The sequence below is a fragment of the Stegodyphus dumicola genome, chromosome 11, assembly GCF_044657685.1.
Source record: "Stegodyphus dumicola isolate Sdum_Otavi_A_Nest chromosome 11, ASM4465768v1".
NCBI classification, from domain to species: Eukaryota; Metazoa; Arthropoda; class Arachnida; order Araneae; family Eresidae; genus Stegodyphus; species Stegodyphus dumicola.
Window position 1 is genome coordinate 167,712,074 of NC_140778.1, and position 19,077 is coordinate 167,731,150.

At 49.9% G+C, this 19,077-nt stretch overlaps 1 non-coding gene and 2 pseudogenes across 1 annotated transcript; all 3 read left to right on the top strand.

Annotated features, from left to right (window-relative positions):
* Positions 1–903: 903 nt before the first annotated feature.
* Positions 904–1,096, top strand: LOC146994743 (U2 spliceosomal RNA). Its single transcript, XR_015044223.1, has one exon. It is a non-coding gene; the product is annotated as a U2 spliceosomal RNA (small nuclear RNA).
* Positions 1,097–6,722: 5,626 nt separating this feature from the next.
* LOC146994744 (U2 spliceosomal RNA) lies at positions 6,723–6,924 on the top strand (annotated as a pseudogene).
* A 1,902-nt stretch (positions 6,925–8,826) lies between these two features.
* On the top strand, positions 8,827–8,976 carry LOC146994745 (U2 spliceosomal RNA; annotated as a pseudogene).
* The last annotated feature ends 10,101 nt before the right edge of the window (positions 8,977–19,077 follow it).

Below are 19,077 nucleotides of genomic sequence, written 5' to 3' on the forward strand. Positions count from 1 at the left end.
CATGTCGAGTTTGTGTCAATCAAACTCTGGCATTATGTAATGCAGTTTTGGCTGATAAATTTTACTGTCTCAATATTTGTTTAATCACAAAAAATAATTTCTTCCCAAGCATGGGCATTCGATAACTCCAGGAATATTTATTTATTTATTTTTGGTTTTGCTATTTTTATTGCCTTTGTAATTACATTTGTTTTATATTCACCTGCAGTGAAGAATGAGATTTTTCGGAGGAGGAAGCTACTCCAGAGAAATGAACACTTTCATGAATATTTCATTGTCCTCTTTTCCCATCTGAAAAAAAATTGAGAAAATACGAGAATATTATGTTGCATGGTGCATAAGCTTATAAAAGCTGGAGGAAAACACCGGAATTCAGTTGTTTACTTACTGCTGTTATTGACTGTAGCGATTTCGCGTTGAGATCGGATTAACTTTTTCTACTTTGAATTTTGTTCCGGCCAACGTTTCCGTAAAACGTCCAATATGACTACTGTAAGTTATTGCGATATTGTAGAAATATCTGTGAGGATATTTCAGCATTGTGGTTCATTTGCTGTAGTAAGAATAAAATTTGCAATTGAATCTTGAATGAAATGAACTTTTGACGTCCTTGGCTTTTTAAAACTAGCCCCGCCCAAGGAGGAGGGGACTGACGCCTCCAGAATGGGAACATTAGAAAGGACCGCAAAATGATCCACTTGACTAGACAGAAATTGGTCATCCTTGTACACCTCTTTTTTTTGTAACACAGGAGGAGGATGAAATAACGACATATCATAAAAAACCCCCAAGCAGCACTCGCTAACCTGAGTCTTCTGCACCCCCTTCTCCCCCTGCACGAATGCTCAGGACTTTTGAAATATGAAAAATTGAAAGTGAATTCATCACGCCAGAGAATTCTGCATCGCTTCTCGGCCTTTTGGCTAAGATCAAAGTGTAGTATCTGTTCTTATCAGCTTAATATCTGATACGACGTCGACATGACGTCAAGATATTAAACTAATTTTTGCAGATAGGCTTGTGGTTAGGAATTTATTCCGCCCTCGCCACGGGTTGGCCTGCTATGGCACTACTTGCAGGATACGGCCCACAATATATCCAAAAAGCAGAAACTTCACTCACCCACTGCATCCTCAGGAAAACGTCCTTTTAAAATGGCCCCTTCAAATTTCAGAAAACCGAAGGTCTGACAACATCATACCTTTGTACGAGTGTGCGGCGACCTGCCTTTTTTTTAACTCGGGCCCCTCGTTCTTTTCCTCGGAATGGGAACATTCTGGAGCCTCGGGTTTAACCCTCGTTCTTTTCAGTGTCAAGTTCTGGTTTCTGTAAATACGAAGTTTTATTCGTATTTACAGAAATCCCATAAAATCCACATTTCTTTCCCCGTACTGTTAACAACTTACTCATTCTGTCTGACTGATTGAAGGAAGATCGGCCTCGAAATATCACTCAAATTTCATTTGCAGTAACATTTTTGTCTCATTTCATGTAAGTTTGAGAGAATTCCTATTCACATTTGCCAGATCTTTCCCACTACAGCGCGCGTATACACATTGCTTCTTTCAACACACGAGCCTTTTTATTGTAAATAACTCTCAAAAGGGTGTAAAATGTTTGTAGGCACACTGCAGCAACAAAGATTTTTCTGTCTGTTTCCTAATGTTTTGTTTGTCTCTGTATGATTTCTAAACGCCAGCTAATTGTAATGGTCTACAATTATTGTTAAGGATTGTTGTATTTATGTTTTTATTCATTCATTCATTTATTTTGTTGGCACATTAATATTAACAAACGGGAAAATGCCAATAGATGGCTGCACTATGCAGGAAGCAGTTTATTCTGAGTTTTGAGATGGCTTAGTGAACGAAGGACACCAGAGGGTTCATCACTCGCCAAGTCTGCTCACACGTCCTCCTCTGCCAAGGACACGCCCACCACACCCCAGTCTACATTCGCATGCTACGTCTGCGGATTGGAGTGTACGAGCAGAAGGGGCCTCAGAAGGCATACAAGGACGCACGTGCAGGAGAAAGACAGTCAGCTCCACCCACCTCCTGACAGAAGGGTAGCTGCGAGCATTCCTGGGTCACTGATCTCGCCCGTATGTCATCATACACGGGCTCGGACGGCGGCTGGTCATGCCTGCTCATCGAACACACTCACGAGCTCACCCCCACGCACTTACGCTGAAGCTCTTTCTTCGCCATCCATGAGAGAGAGTTCTGCTCATCCTGCTTCAACCGGTCCTCTCTGCGCCGTGATCACCTCCACCGCGGGGACGGAGTCTCTGACGTCCAACGTACCTGCTAAATCCAAGGTGTTTCCTGCGGAGAACACAAGGAACTTGCTGCCACCTTCGGAGACGTCAATCCCGTCGACACCATACTTCACCCTCCCGGCCAGGAATTCTACTCCCACCGTCATACCTGGACCAAAGACTAATGCTTCCACACCTCAACTGGCGTCTGCCGTCACCTGCCCGGATTGTGGTCGCTCCTGCCTGAATAAGAAACAGCTGCGGTCCCATCGTCACCTCCGTCACAGACAGGCTCCGCCTCCCACCTCTCCTGGAGACGATGACTTTACCTCCTCAACTCCTGAGACACTGACTGACGCCGCTTCTTCACCGCCCGCTGCTCCTGCACCAGGCCCCGTCCACACGGACTGCACTGCCTCTGGCTCAACAGACGCTGCTCCTCAACCTGCTTTAACTGCCACTGTCCCGGTGACCACTTCGCCTAGTAAAGACCTACCTGGTGAATCCGATGTCGCACCTCAAGTACCCTGCCAGACACGCTTGGATACTACCTCCAGCGCTGGAGACACGACTGATGCGGACGTCCTCATCCTATGCCTCACTCCCTCAGAAAGGACTGATCTGCTCTCTACTGAATTGCCCGCACCAGACAGCAATGTAATACGCTCACATGCTGCTACGACTTCTACTGAGCAAATTGCACCTGGCCCACGTCCTAGCAGGCCATTGCAGAACCTGTCAGTGAGGGAGCCTTTGCCTATGCCCACTCATGTGGAGAATCATGAGTCCTGCCCAGAGACATCCTGCCGACGTGACTCTATTGTCCATCTACTCTTCCCGATGCAAGACACACTCCACTGCACCGAAAGGGACTGCCATAGGACATTCCATTCGAAACGCTGGACCCAACTCCGCCACTCGCTCTGCAGACACCTCTTGTACACACATGGCATAGATGGTGCTAGCATCGGAACTGGTGTGCACACTGCCTATTGCCCATCGCCGTTAAGGTCTCGACCCATCAATGCTTTAGAGACCGGCCCGTAGTCGTCGAATCGGGCATTCAACATCGTTGGAGATGTACCCAGTGCGACTTCTCATGCCAAACACGGGGTGGATTCCTTAACCACCAAGCACGCCACCGACGTGAACGGCAGCGCTTACTCCAGCCACCTCTAGTGACGCCTCTCCTTCCCGCCACCTCGGCAAGACGACAGGCACGGACTGCACGATTCCGTACATCTCGCCAAGATGATGCTAGAACTGATGGACCTTCCACTGCCTACCAATCGACAAGTGCAACAGACCCTAATACCTTGCCCTATCAAGAGGATGCCGCACCTCCAGGAACAGACACGAGGACTACCCCACAGGTTGATGCGCCTTTGACTGACAATCTGGGAACCAACCCTTCCTTTGAAGAACACTCCCCGGAGCCGTCCTTCCCGGATTCGCCTTCACCTACCGGTCCTACAGTTACACCCGACTCACCGGTTCCAGAAGCCGTATCGGATGATGCCGAGAGATCTCCACTGGGTGGTGTAGAAATACAAGTCACGTCCCCCCTTGAACACTTCGTAGAACGACTGGAAGAGTTTTCCGACCCGATGACCACTGAGCAGTGGGATGCCTTTTCCACGTTACTTGACGAGATCTTGATGGCCGCCGCGAGTGCAGTTCGTCTTCCTCCCGCTAGCGAGGATGTAAGTGGAAACAACAACAATTCCGCCAAGATACGTGATGACCCAAAGTTGCTCCAGAAACTCTACCGTCGTAACCGACGCAGAGCGGTCCGACTGATTTGCGGGGATGATTCACAGAGATGCCCAATTGGAAGACAGGATATACAAGATCACTTTGCTGCTGCCCTATGCAACAACCGAGTTGACACCTCAGTGTACACCTCACCATCCCCTCTCCCCAGAGAACTTGACCTCTCTCCATTTTCTCCTGCAGAGATCGCAAGGAAACTCTATTCAGCTGAAAACTCGGCACCCGGACACGATCGACTCTCATACAACCATTGGAAGGCCGTTGATCCGGACTGTACAGTACTCGCAGCCATCTTCAACATCTGCTTGAAAGCTAGGAAAGTCCCTGCAGCTTGGAAAGACTCTCGTACTATCCTGTTACCCAAAGGGGGTGACCCGCATAACATCAAAAACTGGCGTCCTATCTCGCTGAGTGTTACGATTGCCAAGCTGTTCTGTGGTTGCCTGGCACGACGGTTCACTTCTTGGCTCATCGACAACTGCATCCTCTCCCCGTCACAGAAGGGATTTCTACCCTTCGACGGGGTGTTTGAAAATAACTTCGTTGTTCAGCAGAGAATCCAGCTAGCACGGACCAGCCAATCTGACACCTGCCTGGCGTCATTGGACCTATCCAATGCCTTCGGATCCGTGCCCCACGATGCAATTTTTGCTGCGCTTCGAGCCTCTGGAGTTGGGAATCATTTCACCGAGCTGATACAGGAGCTGTACACGGATGCGTCCACACGCGTCTTCACAGAGGAAGGCCCCACGGATCCAATTCCAATTGACATCGGAGTACGTCAGGGTTGCCCCCTAAGTGGGCTGTTGTTCAACTTGACCATCAACCCGATACTTGTCGCAGTCCAAGGGCAAAGTCCTCTACACCGCATACTGGCGTATGCCGACGACCTACTGCTACTCGCGCCCTCCCCTGCGGAGCTGCAAACTCAACTCAATCTGACGCACAACCTGGTTGGAAAGCTTGGCCTCTACATCAACCCCAGAAAATGCTTCTCCCTACATATCTCCGGAGCTCGCCCAACGGGTGTCCGCCACTCTCAGTTCTCGATCGACGGCACTGCCATCAGGTGTCTTCGTGAGGGTGAAGGTGAGGAATTTTTGGGGAAACCAATTGGATTCAACCAACCACCGGACATCGAGGCACTCAATACTTACCTACAGAAATGCGAGATGATCCTGAATTCGCCACTTGCTCCCTGGCAGCGCATTAACGCGCTCAAATCCTTTGTGTTTCCATCAATGGATTTTGATATGAGGACGGCCCGGTTGAAGAAAACCGACTGGGCAAAGATTGACTCACATGTGCGCCCGCTACTAAAGAGGACTCTCAACCTACCTCCCGAGGCGGCAAATGAATATCTTTACGGCGCGAAGGAATCTGCATGCTTTGGTATCCCGCTGGCTGCCGAAAGCTCAGATATAGCAAGGATTGACAGCGCTTTCAAGTTGCTCACTTCATTGGACCCTGGGATACAACAGCTCGCTTGGGAGGACCTTACGCGACTTGTAAGTGGACGACTGAAAAGGGTTCCTTCCTTCTCTGAGATTGCAGCTTTCCTTTCGGGATGTGACGAAGACTTTCCCAGGAGCACCTCCAACCCAATTTCATCAGTTTGGTCCGCGGCCAGAAGCGCAGCCCGTCGCCTAAAAGTCACGTGGACAATTTCTGACGACCACACTGTGGAGATCTCTCATGACGGTACCACCATAACAGCCGGCAAGCGACGCCTTGTATTCCGCACCCTGCGGAATGCCATCAAGAAATCCCGCGCAGAGAAACTCATCACTTATCCCAACCAGGGCAAGGCGATGGAATGCGCAGCGGCTGCCAAAGCAAGCTCTCACTTTTTCCGGAACGGGGCATTTACACGATTCGCCGACTGGCGATTTATACATCGTGCAAGGCTAAACCTCGTCCCCCTGAACGGTGTTCGTCGCAATGTGAATGGCTCCCGTGGCTGCAGAAGATGCAACTTTGAGCTCGAGACCCTCCCGCATGTCCTCTGCCACTGCATGAGATACAGCCGTCTCTACCAAGCGAGGCACAATGCAGTGGTAGAGAGGATTAAAAAGGCAGCCAGTGGAAGGTGGCAGCTCCTCTCCGAGAACCGGCCAGTCAGAGGACTCCCGCTACGCCCGGACATCATCCTAACAAGAGACAACGCATGCCTCATCCTAGACATAACAGTTGCTTTTGACAACCGTCGGTCTTCATTTGATGCTGCTCGCCGAGAGAAGATGAACAAGTACCGTCCGCTAATCGAAGCACTGAAATCTACATACAACGATGTGCGCGTAGAAGCAATTGTAATCGGAGCACTAGGATCATGGGATCCAAACAACGATAAAGTTCTCAGCAGGATCTGCAGCAGGAAGTACGCATCACTTATGCGAAAGCTCATCGTAAGTGAAACAATAAGTAAATCAAGGGATATCTATGTGGAGCATCTCACGGACGTCAGACAGGAGAACTGGTAAATTTAACATGGACTCACTGAACTATCCGATTAAGTGTTCACAAAGTACAAACCCCCGAAATATGTAAGTAGAAAGAAAAACCTAGTATGTTGTACATAAGTGCTTGGTTCTGAAAATAGTTGTTGTACATATCTGCTTCGCTCTGTAAATAATTGTAAATAGAAAATTAATGTATAATAGAATTGTAAAATGATATTTCTGCCACGCAAATATCATTCTTCTGTAAAGTGGCCAAAAGTATTGTTCAATAAAAAACATCTGTTCTTATCAGCTTAATATCTGATACGACGTCGACATGACGTCAAGATATTAAACTAATTTTTGCAGATAGGCTTGTGGTTAGGAATTTATTCCGCCCTCGCCACGGGTTGGCCTGCTATGGCACTACTTGCAGGATACGGCCCACAATATATCCAAAAAGCAGAAACTTCACTCACCCACTGCATCCTCAGGAAAACGTCCTTTTAAAATGGCCCCTTCAAATTTCAGAAAACCGAAGGTCTGACAACATCATACCTTTGTACGAGTGTGCGGCGACCTGCCTTTTTTTTAACTCGGGCCCCTCGTTCTTTTCCTCGGAATGGGAACATTCTGGAGCCTCGGGTTTAACCCTCGTTCTTTTCAGTGTCAAGTTCTGGTTTCTGTAAATACGAAGTTTTATTCGTATTTACAGAAATCCCATAAAATCCACATTTCTTTCCCCGTACTGTTAACAACTTACTCATTCTGTCTGACTGATTGAAGGAAGATCGGCCTCGAAATATCACTCAAATTTCATTTGCAGTAACATTTTTGTCTCATTTCATGTAAGTTTGAGAGAATTCCTATTCACATTTGCCAGATCTTTCCCACTACAGCGCGCGTATACACATTGCTTCTTTCAACACACGAGCCTTTTTATTGTAAATAACTCTCAAAAGGGTGTAAAATGTTTGTAGGCACACTGCAGCAACAAAGATTTTTCTGTCTGTTTCCTAATGTTTTGTTTGTCTCTGTATGATTTCTAAACGCCAGCTAATTGTAATGGTCTACAATTATTGTTAAGGATTGTTGTATTTATGTTTTTATTCATTCATTCATTTATTTTGTTGGCACATTAATATTAACAAACGGGAAAATGCCAATAGATGGCTGCACTATGCAGGAAGCAGTTTATTCTGAGTTTTGAGATGGCTTGCCCGCCACTAGTGTGGAAGTGTAGAATACAAAGTAATCATTAATTGTAAATTAAAAAGTACTGTTTTATTGTACATATTACAAATGAATTTGTAAAGTGTTTTTTGTAATTTTTCTGTTTGTTTAATTGTTTTAAGTTCCTAATATTTCACTCTGTGTTTTCAAGTGCAACGTTTGAACTGAAGAGAGAGAGAGAGAGAGTATCTCTGAGTTGGAAACCATGTGCTGGACTGTGCATGTCGAGTTTGTGTCAATCAAACTCTGGCATTATGTAATGCAGTTTTGGCTGATAAATTTTACTGTCTCAATATTTGTTTAATCACAAAAAATAATTTCTTCCCAAGCATGGGCATTCGATAACTCCAGGAATATTTATTTATTTATTTTTGGTTTTGCTATTTTTATTGCCTTTGTAATTACATTTGTTTTATATTCACCTGCAGTGAAGAATGAGATTTTTCGGAGGAGGAAGCTACTCCAGAGAAATGAACACTTTCATGAATATTTCATTGTCCTCTTTTCCCATCTGAAAAAAAATTGAGAAAATACGAGAATATTATGTTGCATGGTGCATAAGCTTATAAAAGCTGGAGGAAAACACCGGAATTCAGTTGTTTACTTACTGCTGTTATTGACTGTAGCGATTTCGCGTTGAGATCGGATTAACTTTTTCTACTTTGAATTTTGTTCCGGCCAACGTTTCCGTAAAACGTCCAATATAACTACTGTAAGTTATTGCGATATTGTAGAAATATCTGTGAGGATATTTCAGCATTGTGGTTCATTTGCTGTAGTAAGAATAAAATTTGCAATTGAATCTTGAATGAAATGAACTTTTGACGTCCTTGGCTTTTTAAAACTAGCCCCGCCCAAGGAGGAGGGGACTGACGCCTCCAGAATGGGAACATTAGAAAGGACCGCAAAATGATCCACTTGACTAGACAGAAATTGGTCATCCTTGTACACCTCTTTTTTTGTAACACAGGAGGAGGATGAAATAACGACATATCATAAAAAACCCCCAAGCAGCACTCGCTAACCTGAGTCTTCTGCACCCCCTTCTCCCCCTGCACGAATGCTCAGGACTTTTGAAATATGAAAAATTGAAAGTGAATTCATCACGCCACAGAATTCTGCATCGCTTCTCGGCCTTTTGGCTAAGATCAAAGTGTAGTAAATCGGTCGAGTTGCCGATACTTTTTCATCTTTTTTGGTCACTTCTTACGTTTTTTACAGGTAGACTGGTGGCTAAAGATGTTTCCTGTTTCTAGGCCTCGCCCACCGCCGAGGCCCCGCCCACCGCCTGGAGTTCGGAGCCCTGGAAGACGCTCACCGCCTCCTGAAGCCAGTTTTGGAGTCCTGGATGCCGGAGCAGGTTCCCATACGGTGCATGGAGTCCCTGGAGACGTTCCTGTTGTAGCTGTTGACCGTGGAGTGCCTGCCGTTCCCGCTGGAGGTCCTGTTGCTGGATCCATTGGAACCTGTTCCCGTGCTGTTCATGGAGTCCCTGGAGCAGCTGTTGACCATGGAGTGCCCGCCGTTCCCGCTGGAGCTATCCCTGGATCCAATGGAGTCGTCCCTCTTGCTCCGGGATCAGCCGCTGATGCTTCCCAAGCCATCCCTGGATCTATTGGAGCCTCTCCTGGTGCGCCTGATGCAGAAGCTGAGGCCCCCGGATTGTCTGAGGCCATTCCTGCCTACCCTGGAGCTTCTGAAGACATCCCTGTGACGGCCGGAGCCTTCCCGGTTGCATCTGTCCCTGGATTGATCCAATCCGTTCCGGCTACTTCCCAAGTCGCCGCTGCAGACCATGGATCCTCCGATGGAAACTCTTGTGTCGTCGCTGGATCTGCCGGAGCTATTCTTGCCCTTGGAGCGAGTGCCTCTCCCGAAATTGCCACTGGAGGTTCCAGAGCTGTTCCTGCATCTTCTAGTGCCACTGCTCATCCTGGAGTCACCGCTGTGGTCCCTAGTGCCACGCCTTGCCTGCCCGGAGCCGGCTCGTCTGCCAGGAGTGTGCCCACCTACTACTACGGGAGTATCGCCACTAGTGAAGCCACGCCCACCGGGTCGTCCTCCTTGCCCAGACACGTGCCAGCTTTCGTTACACCCTCTGGACCGCCCCTTTCCAAAGGTGGACACTTACGCCAACTGTTGGATAGAATTCAAGCCAAGACTTCTGGCTGCACACCGCTCCTACCTGTGGTCACTTGTCAACCTAGTGAACGAAGGACACCAGAGGGTTCATCACTCGCCAAGTCTGCTCACACGTCCTCCTCTGCCAAGGACACGCCCACCACACCCCAGTCTACATTCGCATGCTACGTCTGCGGATTGGAGTGTACGAGCAGAAGGGGCCTCAGAAGGCATACAAGGACGCACGTGCAGGAGAAAGACAGTCAGCTCCACCCACCTCCTGACAGAAGGGTAGCTGCGAGCATTCCTGGGTCATTGATCTCGCCCGTATGTCATCATACACGGGCTCGGACGGCGGCTGGTCATGCCTGCTCATCGAACACACTCACGAGCTCACCCCCACGCACTTACGCTGAAGCTCTTTCTTCGCCATCCATGAGAGAGAGTTCTGCTCATCCTGCTTCAACCGGTCCTGTCTGCGCAGTGATCACCTCCACCGCGGGGACGGAGTCTCTGACGTCCAACGTACCTGCTAAATCCAAGGTGTTTCCTGCGGAGAACACAAGGAACTTGCTGCCACCTTCGGAGACGTCAATCCCGTCGACACCATACTTCACCCTCCCGGCCAGGAATTCTACTCCCACCGTCATACCTGGACCAAAGACTAATGCTTCCACACCTCAACTGGCGTCTGCCGTCACCTGCCCGGATTGTGGTCGCTCCTGCCTGAATAAGAAACAGCTGCGGTCCCATCGTCACCTCCGTCACAGACAGGCTCCGCCTCCCACCTCTCCTGGAGACGATGACTTTACCTCCTCAACTCCTGAGACACTGACTGACGCCGCTTCTTCACCGCCCGCTGCTCCTGCACCAGGCCCCGTCCACACGGACTGCACTGCCTCTGGCTCAACAGACGCTGCTCCTCAACCTGCTTTAACTGCCACTGTCCCGGTGACCACTTCGCCTAGTAAAGACCTACCTGGTGAATCCGATGTCGCACCTCAAGTACCCTGCCAGACACGCTTGGATACTACCTCCAGCGCTGGAGACACGACTGATGCGGACGTCCTCATCCTATGCCTCACTCCCTCAGAAAGGACTGATCTGCTCTCTACTGAATTGCCCGCACCAGACAGCAATGTAATACGCTCACATGCTGCTACGACTTCTACTGAGCAAATTGCACCTGGCCCACGTCCTAGCAGGCCATTGCAGAACCTGTCAGTGAGGGAGCCTTTGCCTATGCCCACTCATGTGGAGAATCATGAGTCCTGCCCAGAGACATCCTGCCGACGTGACTCTATTGTCCATCTACTCTTCCCGATGCAAGACACACTCCACTGCACCGAAAGGGACTGCCATAGGACATTCCATTCGAAACGCTGGACCCAACTCCGCCACTCGCTCTGCAGACACCTCTTGTACACACATGGCATAGATGTTGCTAGCACTCGGAACTGGTGTGCACACTGCCTATTGCCCATCGCCGTTAAGGTCTCGACCCATCAATGCTTTAGAGACCGGCCCGTAGTCGTCGAATCGGGCATTCAACATCGTTGGAGATGTACCCAGTGCGAATTCTCATGCCAAACACGGGGTGGATTCCTTAACCACCAAGCACGCCACCGACGTGAACGGCAGCGCTTACTCCAGCCACCTCTAGTGACGCCTCTCCTTCCCTCCACCTCGGCAAGACGACAGGCACGGACTGCACGATTCCGTACATCTCGCCAAGATGATGCTAGAACTGATGGACCTTCCACTGCCTACCAATCGACAAGTGCAACAGACCCTAATACCTTGCCCTATCAAGAGGATGCCGCACCTCCAGGAACAGACACGAGGACTACCCCACAGGTTGATGCGCCTTTGACTGACAATCTGGGAACCAACCCTTCCTTTGAAGAACACTCCCCGGAGCCGTCCTTCCCGGATTCGCCTTCACCTACCGGTCCTACAGTTACACCCGACTCACCGGTTCCAGAAGCCGTATCGGATGATGCCGAGAGATCTCCACTGGGTGGTGTAGAAATACAAGTCACGTCCCCCCTTGAACACTTCGTAGAACGACTGGAAGAGTTTTCCGACCCGATGACCACTGAGCAGTGGGATGCCTTTTCCACGTTACTTGACGAGATCTTGATGGCCGCCGCGAGTGCAGTTCGTCTTCCTCCCGCTAGCGAGGATGTAAGTGGAAACAACAACAATTCCGCCAAGATACGTGATGACCCAAAGTTGCTCCAGAAACTCTACCGTCGTAACCGACGCAGAGCGGTCCGACTGATTTGCGGGGATGATTCACAGAGATGCCCAATTGGAAGACAGGATATACAAGATCACTTTGCTGCTGCCCTATGCAACAACCGAGTTGACACCTCAGTGTACACCTCACCATCCCCTCTCCCCAGAGAACTTGACCTCTCTCCATTTTCTCCTGCAGAGATCGCAAGGAAACTCTATTCAGCTGAAAACTCGGCACCCGGACACGATCGACTCTCATACAACCATTGGAAGGCCGTTGATCCGGACTGTACAGTACTCGCAGCCATCTTCAACATCTGCTTGAAAGCTAGGAAAGTCCCTGCAGCTTGGAAAGACTCTCGTACTATCCTGTTACCCAAAGGGGGTGACCCGCATAACATCAAAAACTGGCGTCCTATCTCGCTGAGTGTTACGATTGCCAAGCTGTTCTGTGGTTGCCTGGCACGACGGTTCACTTCTTGGCTCATCGACAACTGCATCCTTTCCCCGTCACAGAAGGGATTTCTACCCTTCGACGGGGTGTTTGAAAATAACTTCGTTGTTCAGCAGAGAATCCAGCTAGCACGGACCAGCCAATCTGACACCTGCCTGGCGTCATTGGACCTATCCAATGCCTTCGGATCCGTGCCCCACGATGCAATTTTTGCTGCGCTTCGAGCCTCTGGAGTTGGGAATCATTTCACCGAGCTGATACAGGAGCTGTACACGGATGCGTCCACACGCGTCTTCACAGAGGAAGGCCCCACGGATCCAATTCCAATTGACATCGGAGTACGTCAGGGTTGCCCCCTAAGTGGGCTGTTGTTCAACTTGACCATCAACCCGATACTTGTCGCAGTCCAAGGGCAAAGTCCTCTACACCGCATACTGGCGTATGCCGACGACCTACTGCTACTCGCGCCCTCCCCTGCGGAGCTGCAAACTCAACTCAATCTGACGCACAACCTGGTTGGAAAGCTTGGCCTCTACATCAACCCCAGAAAATGCTTCTCCCTACATATCTCCGGAGCTCGCCCAACGGGTGTCCGCCACTCTCAGTTCTCGATCGACGGCACTGCCATCAGGTGTCTTCGTGAGGGTGAAGGTGAGGAATTTTTGGGGAAACCAATTGGATTCAACCAACCACCGGACATCGAGGCACTCAATACTTACCTACAGAAATGCGAGATGATCCTGAATTCGCCACTTGCTCCCTGGCAGCGCATTGACGCGCTCAAATCCTTTGTGTTTCCATCAATGGATTTTGATATGAGGACGGCCCGGTTGAAGAAAACCGACTGGGCAAAGATTGACTCACATGTGCGCCCGCTACTAAAGAGGACTCTCAACCTACCTCCCGAGGCGGCAAATGAATATCTTTACGGCGCGAAGGAATCTGCATGCTTTGGTATCCCGCTGGCTGCCGAAAGCTCAGATATAGCAAGGATTGACAGCGCTTTCAAGTTGCTCACTTCATTGGACCCTGGGATACAACAGCTCGCTTGGGAGGACCTTACGCGACTTGTAAGTGGACGACTGAAAAGGGTTCCTTCCTTCTCTGAGATTGCAGCTTTCCTTTCGGGATGTGACGAAGACTTTCCCAGGAGCACCTCCAACCCAATTTCATCAGTTTGGTCCGCGGCCAGAAGCGCAGCCCGTCGCCTAAAATTCACGTGGACAATTTCTGACGACCACACTGTGGAGATCTCTCATGACGGTACCACCATAACAGCCGGCAAGCGACGCCTTGTATTCCGCACCCTGCGGAATGCCATCAAGAAATCCCGCGCAGAGAAACTCATCACTTATCCCAACCAGGGCAAGGCGATGGAATGCGCAGCGGCTGCCAAAGCAAGCTCTCACTTTTTCCGGAACGGGGCATTTACACGATTCGCCGACTGGCGATTTATACATCGTGCAAGGCTAAACCTCGTCCCCCTGAACGGTGTTCGTCGCAATGTGAATGGCTCCCGTGGCTGCAGAAGATGCAACTTTGAGCTCGAGACCCTCCCGCATGTCCTCTGCCACTGCATGAGATACAGCCGTCTCTACCAAGCGAGGCACAATGCAGTGGTAGAGAGGATTAAAAAAGCAGCCAGTGGAAGGTGGCAGCTCCTCTCCGAGAACCGGCCAGTCAGAGGACTCCCGCTACGCCCGGACATCATCCTAACAAGAGACAACGCATGCCTCATCCTAGACATAACAGTTGCTTTTGACAACCGTCGGTCTTCATTTGATGCTGCTCGCCGAGAGAAGATGAACAAGTACCGTCCGCTAATCGAAGCACTGAAATCTACATACAACGATGTGCGCGTAGAAGCAATTGTAATCGGAGCACTAGGATCATGGGATCCAAACAACGATAAAGTTCTCAGCAGGATCTGCAGCAGGAAGTACGCATCACTTATGCGAAAGCTCATCGTAAGTGAAACAATAAGTAAATCAAGGGATATCTATGTGGAGCATCTCACGGACGTCAGACAGGAGAACTGGTAAATTTAACATGGACTCACTGAACTATCCGATTAAGTGTTCACAAAGTACAAACCCCCGAAATATGTAAGTAGAAAGAAAAACCTAGTATGTTGTACATAAGTGCTTGGTTCTGAAAATAGTTGTTGTACATATCTGCTTCGCTCTGTAAATAATTGTAAATAGAAAATTAATGTATAATAGAATTGTAAAATGATATTTCTGCCACGCAAATATCATTCTTCTGTAAAGTGGCCAAAAGTATTGTTCAATAAAAAACATCTGTTCTTATCAGCTTAATTTGCCGGTTTGATTTATTTTTATAGGTTCACCGGTGGATATGCTGATAGAGTAGTTGCCTCGTCCGGAGGGCGGAGCCAAGGTGGATCTTTGGTAAGTTTTGCTTTATTTTGTCTCTTTTTCTCCTACTGATGCTTGATGGGTTGGTGACCTTTACTTGCGTCAGTAGGAACCTTTCCTTTCCCTGTGAGCGTGCAGGTGTCTTTTCCCGCTATCACCGAACTAGCCGTTTTCGGTTAATCCATGTGATGGGTGGGGTCTAACTTTTTCTACCTCTTTCCTGTCTATTCTTGCTCTTCTTTAGTATTTTTTCGCTATTTAGTGTTAAAATGCTTTCGTTGAGCCCTTATTTTTTCCTTTGCACAAACTCACTATTATGGTGGGCGTGGTCTTTCCTTTATTTCATCCCTATCTCTTTGCTCCTTCCGCTATCGTTTGTTTCGTTTTATTTATTTTTCCCATGTCCAGGTTAGTTTCGATCTAACTGGTTGGTTTTTATGCTTACTCGGATTAGTGTCCCGGAGTAGCCGTGAGCCCTTAGCCTGTGTTCTGCCACAGGTCAGGGATCAAGTAAGCTTCCGATTGCCCATCCATGTGAAAAGGACACCCGGCTGGGTACGGCCTTTAGTGGGGCGTAATCTTCCAAGTCCTGGTCATCGTCTTTGCTTTCCTGTCAATGGTTTTTCCTTTCGAGTATTTAGTCTCGATAGGTGCCTCGACCCCCAGTTCGTCGTGGGTCCAGGGACTTACCTCCATTGGTGTCTTAGCAGACAGGCCACTCGGCTGAGTGAATCCTTAGCTCGACACCAATTTCCATCCAAATCGGCTAGTTGCACGCGCTACTTTCTCCGCCTACCCTGGTTATGTTTTTTTTCCCTACCAGATCCACCCAAAGCTTCGACAGTTGCTCTTGCCCTCTGACTGTTTTATGTTTGATCTTGCCAAAAGTGCTTTGTTCTTGCTTTTTGTGCTGCTGTGTTTCTCTCCATTTTTTTTTCAGCTATGCCTGGACCACCGAATGATGCCGGCTCCTCGAGTGACTACATTCCAGTTCCGGTTCGTCCGCCCAGAATCCCGTCGCCAACAACTCCTGGCCTACCTCGGATGTTGCCTACGGCTTCTACGATACCTGCTGTGGATATGCGCTCCTCTCTTGCTGTGCCGTCACCTCAGCCCTGCTCTGTCACCTGTCTGCCTGTTGAAAACCATGCTTCTGCTATGCGTTCCAGCTCAAGACCTCCTGTCCGACATGTTGCTGCGGCTGCCACGCCTTCCGGTCCTCCACTGCTACGAGGTGGTAATCTCAGGCAACTCCTAGCAAAGATCTACGAAAGGTCGCCTGACTCAGTTTACCGTCGCTCTTGTGGCTCACCTCCTGGACCCCGCTCTTCACAGTCTCCCACCTTGGATCTTCATCCCACTGGATCTTCGTCTGACTCGCCTGCCTCTTCTCTCTTTGATGTTTCCTCTGACTCGCCAGTGTGCCACCACACTCGTTCGCGTGCTGCTGTCAAACATACCTGCTCTGGACCGCCTCCTCCTGGATCTCCTTCCACGATGTCTCCTGATTGCACAGTTGTCCCTGCACCTAGCGGCGACATCTTGCCTCCTGTCTGCCCTGTGACGTCTGCCCCAGGTTCCTCATCTTGCGCCAGTGATCCGACTGCCGTGTCCTCCTGTCTGCCGGATGCCAGCACCTCCGTTTCCCCTTCTCCTCCTCCGCCTGCCTTGATCATCTGTGGTGACTGTGGAATGTCCTGTATCAACAAGAAACAGCTGCGCTTCCACTGGTACCGACGTCACAGATCCTCTCCCAGCTCTGACTCTCCTCATGATTTCCGGCTTCCTGCTTCTGATTCTCCGACTGCCGCCCCCAGAACTTCGCCTCCTCCCAGTTCTCCTGGCCTTGACACCACCTACATCGGCCCTCAGGGTCCTGATTCCACTTGTCGGGTCGACTCTACGCTGCATCTCGTCTTTCCTGTCAACGACGTCTTCTCCTGCACGGAAGTAAACTGCAGCCTTCTATTTAGGTCCAACTCCTGGTCAAGGATGAAGAAGTCTCTCACACGCCACCTTCTCCAGGAGCATCAGCTTCCCATCTCTTCCTGCATGAAATGGTGCAGTCACTGTTGCATGCTCTTGGTGAACAAGGTGTCTTCCCATTCCTGCTTCCGTTCTTCTCCTACTGTCCTCTCGTCTGGTGCTTCGTTCCGGTGGAAATGTTCAGTGTGTCCCTTCTCCTGTCCTTCCAGAAAAGGTCTCTTCAACCACTCTGCCTTCCATCAGCGAGCTGAACGTAATGCTACCTCTGATAATATTGCTCTCCCTCTTCCTGTCCCTCAAAGACCGAGAAGACCACGCCAACAACCTACCCAGGTTTCTCCTGCTGCTGCTTCCACGGTGCCTGCTCCTCCGCCTGCTGTACCCGCCGTTCCTATGAATGATGCTCTTGCCTCGACTGCCGCACCCTCGCCTCCTGTTCCTTCTGCTGCAGTCTCTCCAGAGCGTCCTCACTCATCTCCTACTTCTTCACCTGGTACTCCTGCTTCTCCTGCCAGAAGATCATCTCCTTCTGCTTCTCCAGTCTCTCCTGCACTTTCCTCGCCGGCTCTCTCGCTCTCTGCTCCAGCGGACGACTTTCTCAATTCAAGCTTCCTTGATGATGGATTCTCCGTTCCTTCCGGTAGCCTTCGTGACTCCGCGACTGTTCCCTCCATTGACACCCTGCTTCCGGATGATTCCCCACTGCTGCAGTTCAGCGAGACCCTCCAGCGCCTCTCCTCTGCTCCAGATGACAATAACACCTGGTCCGAATTCGAGACCTGCCTTGATGCCATCATCTCCTCTGCCTCTGATACTGTCAAGCTCCCTCCACCTGTGCCTCCTGAAGAGTCTGGGTTTCGCCGCACACCGGACGCCTCCAATCCCCGTGTCATACAGAGGATCTACCGGATGAATCGTCGGAGAGCCCTCCGACTCATCACCCAACGTGACTCCTCTTTCTGTGCGATTCCTGCGGAAGATCTTGCTGCCCACTTCTCTGAAAAGTACTCTCCACGGGATGCAGACACTTCCATCTTCTGCCAGCATGCTTCTGATCGTCCTCCTGTTGACATGTCGCCGTTCTCCCCTTCTGAAGTGCGTTCCAAGCTGATGGCTTGTGAAAATTCCGCGCCTGGCCCTGATCGGCTTTCTTACAGACACTGGAGAGATGTCGACCCCGAATGCAAGGCACTTTGTGCTATTTTTAACATCTGCTTGAAGCTGCGACGCATTCCGGCCTCTTGGAAGTCCTCTCGCACGTTTCTTATCTTCAAGGATGGGGACCCCTCCGTTATTGACAACTGGCGACCCATCGCCCTTAGCTCGTGCATATCAAGGCTCTTTGCTGGTTGCATGGCACGTCGTTTCTCCAGCTGGCTTTCTACACACGACGTTCTCAGCCCCTGCCAGAAAGGTTTCCTTGCTCATGATGGTGTCTTTGAACACAATTTCATCCTCCACAGTCAACTCCAATTAGCTCGTCGATCCAGGTCTGAATTGTGCTTAGCATCCTTAGACATTTCTAATGCCTTTGGATCCGTGCCACACTCAGCCATCTATGCTGCTCTCTCTGACTCCGGTGTTGGTGACGACTTCTCTTCCCTCATCAGGTCCTTCTACAGTGGCTCTACCACCTCCTTCTTGTCAAGTGATGGCACGTCCTGTCCTGTCGACATCCACGCTGGGGTTCGCCAAGGCTGCCCACTTAGCGGACTCCTATTCAACCTTGTCATCGACCCCGTCCTTCGCTGTGTTGAATCGATGTCTCCGGTTCCAAAGATTCTGGCCTATGCTGATGACCTCCTCCTGTTGGCGCCTTCTCCTGAAGCACTCCAGCATGACCTCCTCCGGGTCCAAGATGCATGTTCCAGGCTCAATCTCTTGCTGAACCCCAAGAAGTGCCGCTCCTTCCACTTCTCTGCTGTTCGCTCCTCCCGTGTTCTTCCGACTGCCTTCTACATCTCTGAAGTTCCAATTCCTGCACTTAAAGAGGGTGAATTCTTCAAGTTTCTTGGTAAGCCCATTGGCTTCAACCTCCCGCCTGCACGTGCCCAACTCCGCGACTTCTTGTCACTGGCCAAGTGTATTTCTGAATCTAAGCTGGCACCCTGGCAACGGATTGATGCTCTTAAGACCTTCTTCTTCCCGTCGCTCCTGTTTCACATGAGGACGTCTCAGTTCTCCAAAACTGAC